This window comes from Nycticebus coucang, chromosome 20 (assembly GCF_027406575.1).
Source record: "Nycticebus coucang isolate mNycCou1 chromosome 20, mNycCou1.pri, whole genome shotgun sequence".
Classification (NCBI taxonomy): Eukaryota; Metazoa; Chordata; class Mammalia; order Primates; family Lorisidae; genus Nycticebus; species Nycticebus coucang.
In genome coordinates this window covers 12,208,113-12,211,010 of record NC_069799.1, presented here as the reverse complement: position 1 = coordinate 12,211,010, position 2,898 = coordinate 12,208,113, and the positions used below count along the sequence as shown (strand labels likewise).

Genomic DNA, 2,898 nt, shown 5'->3' with positions numbered 1-2,898 from the left:
TTTGTAATGTATTCTGGGACTTTGCTGAATTTATTGATCCCAGGAAACTCTTGGTGAAATTCTTGGAGCTTTCTAGATGCAAGAGCATAACATCAGTCAGCAGAGAGCAATAATTTGAACTCCTCTTTCTTAATTGGTTACCCTTAATTTCTTTGTCTTGCCTGATTGCTCTGACTAGGAATCCCAGCACTATATTGGGTAGAAGTGATGACAGTGGGCAAACTTTCTTTGCTCCAGTTCTTAGAGGAAATGCTTTCAACTTTTCCCAATTCAATATAGTGTTGACCGTGGTCTTGCCATATACGGCTTTTATACTTCTGAGATATGTTCCTTCTGTGCTTGTTTTGTTAAGGGTTTTTATGATGCAAGGGTGCTGGATTTTGTCAAATGCTTTGTCTCCATATATTGAGAAGATCATATGGTCTTTGTTTTTGCTTCTGTTTATGTGGTAAATCACATGTATTGATTTATGTATGTTGAACCATCCTTGCATCTATGGGATGAAGTCCACTTGGTCTGTTAGACCTACACTAAAGTAGAAAAACATCAATTAACTCCTGACAAATTTCTGGGCTGCAAGCCCTCAACAAAATGGAGTAATTCTGGTTCACTCCCAAGATAGATGAAAAAGTACTTACTAACTTCTCGCTTGACTAACTCCTGGGCCTGGGAAACGAACCAACTGTCCCCAGACTAACCTTTAGACAATACCAGATAGAAAGAATACTGAGACAAAGATGTATGAAGGAAAAGTACTGGAACTAAGATGTATGGGAAAATATTAAAACAAAGATCTATGACGTATGGCTAACTAACCGCAAAATTCTGCTTCTGTACAATGCTTGCTTGCTACCCCACTGAATGCACCTGGACAGCCTGCATGTCAACCAGGATGCAGACCAAGCCTTAAAATCCTGACTCCTGAGACGGAGCGGCCGAGCAAGATGGGTCAAAGTCAGAGTGGTAGCCATGGTCCTGGAGGCGGCAAGAAGGGTGATAAGGATAAGAAAAAGAAATAATGAACCTCCTGTACCAACCAGAGTGGGGAAAAAGAAGAAAACAAAGGGACCAGATGCAACCAGTAAACTACCACTGGTGAAACCTCACACTCAGTGCCGATTAAAATTGTTGAAGTTAGAGAGAATTAAAGACTATCTTCTCATGGAGGAGGAATTCATTAGAAATCAGGAACAAATGAAACCATTAGAAGAAAAGCAAGAGGAGGAAAGATCAAAAGTGGATGATCTGAGGTCTGAGGGGGACCCCAATGTCAGTAGGAACCTTGGAAGAGATCATTAATACAATCATGCCATTGTGTCTGCATTTGTGGGCTCAGGACACTGTGTCAGCATCCTTTCATTTGTAGACAAGGATCTGCTGGAACCCAGGCTGTTTGGTCCTGCTCAACCACAAGGTACATGCTGTGATAGGGGTGCTGATGGATGACACAGATCCCTGGTCACAGTGATGAAGGTGGAAAAGGCGCCCCAGGAGACGTATACTAATATTGGGGGCTTGGGCAACCAAATCCAGGAAATTAAGGAATCTGTGCTGCTTCCTCTCACCCATCCTGAATACTATGAAGAGATGGGTATAAAGCCCCCTAAAGGGGTTATTCTCTATGGTCTGCCTGGCACAGGTAAAACCTTGTTAGCCAAAGCCGTAGCAAACCAAACCTTGGCCACTTTCTTGAGAGTGGTTGACTCTGAACTCATTCAGAAGTACCTAGGCGATGGGCCCAAACTTGTTTGGGAATTGTTCCGAGTTGCTGAAGAACATGCACCTTCCATCATGTTTACTGATGAAATTGATGCCATTGGGACAAAAAGATATGACTCAACTTCTGGTGGTGAGAGAGAAATTCAGCGAACAATGTTGGAACTGTTGAACCAGTTGGATGGATTTGATTCAAGGGGAGATGTGAAAGTTATTATGGCTACAAACCGAATAGAAACTTTGGATCCAGCCCTTATCAGACCAGGCCGCATTGACAGGAAGATCGAGTTTCCCTGCCTAATGAAAAGACCAAGAAGCGCATCTTTCAGATTCACACAAGCAGGATGACCTAGCTGATGATGTAACTCTGGATGACTTGATCATGGCTAAAGATGACCTCTACTGGTGCTGACATTAAGGCAATTTGTACAGAAGCTGGTCTGATGGCCTTAAGAGAACGTAGGATGAAAGTAACAAATGAAGACTTCAAAAAATCCAAAGAAAATGTTCTATATAAAAAACAAGATGTCACCCCTGAGGAGCTTTATCTCTAGTGAACCACAGTTTCCGTCAGGAAAATGGGAGTTTAGCTGACCCCAGAGGGATGAGGTTGGAGAAGCTGCCCAGAGTCATCCATGTTCCAGTTGACTGATAATTAGCAAACATCCTCTGTATCTTTTGGAATATGATGTGTAAGCTGCCCCTTGGGTGGCCTTCATCTGCTGGTCAGTGTGCAGCACTCTGCTTCCCAATAAAGCGGGCTCTTTTCACAGACACTTCAAAAAAAAACCACCTGACTCCTTAAGCACTCAGGGCTGCTCTCAGAAACCCCATGTTGGGACACTGAAGCAGTGGCCAGATCTTCAATAAAAGGACTCTGCTGTAAATTTGGCTTGCTTGACAGTGTGATCTTTATGGAACTCCTAGGCACAACAGGTCCTGATGCTGTCGAATTCAGTTTGCTAGTATTTTAATGAGGATTTTTTTCATAGAGGATATTGGTTTGTACTTTTTTTTTTTTTTTAGCATGTCCTTTCTTTCTTTTTTTGTTTTGGAGACAGAGTCTCAAGCTATCACCCTGGGTAGAGTGCTGTAGCATTTAAGCAATTATTTTGCCTTAGCCTCCCAAGTAGCTGGGACTACAGGTGCCTGCCACAATGCCCAGCCATTTTTTTGTTGTTG

The 2,898-nt window shown here is 42.7% G+C and overlaps 1 pseudogene; it reads left to right on the top strand.

Annotated features, from left to right (window-relative positions):
* The first annotated feature begins 944 nt into the window (after positions 1-944).
* Positions 945-2,270, top strand: LOC128572418 (26S proteasome regulatory subunit 4-like; annotated as a pseudogene).
* The last annotated feature ends 628 nt before the right edge of the window (positions 2,271-2,898 follow it).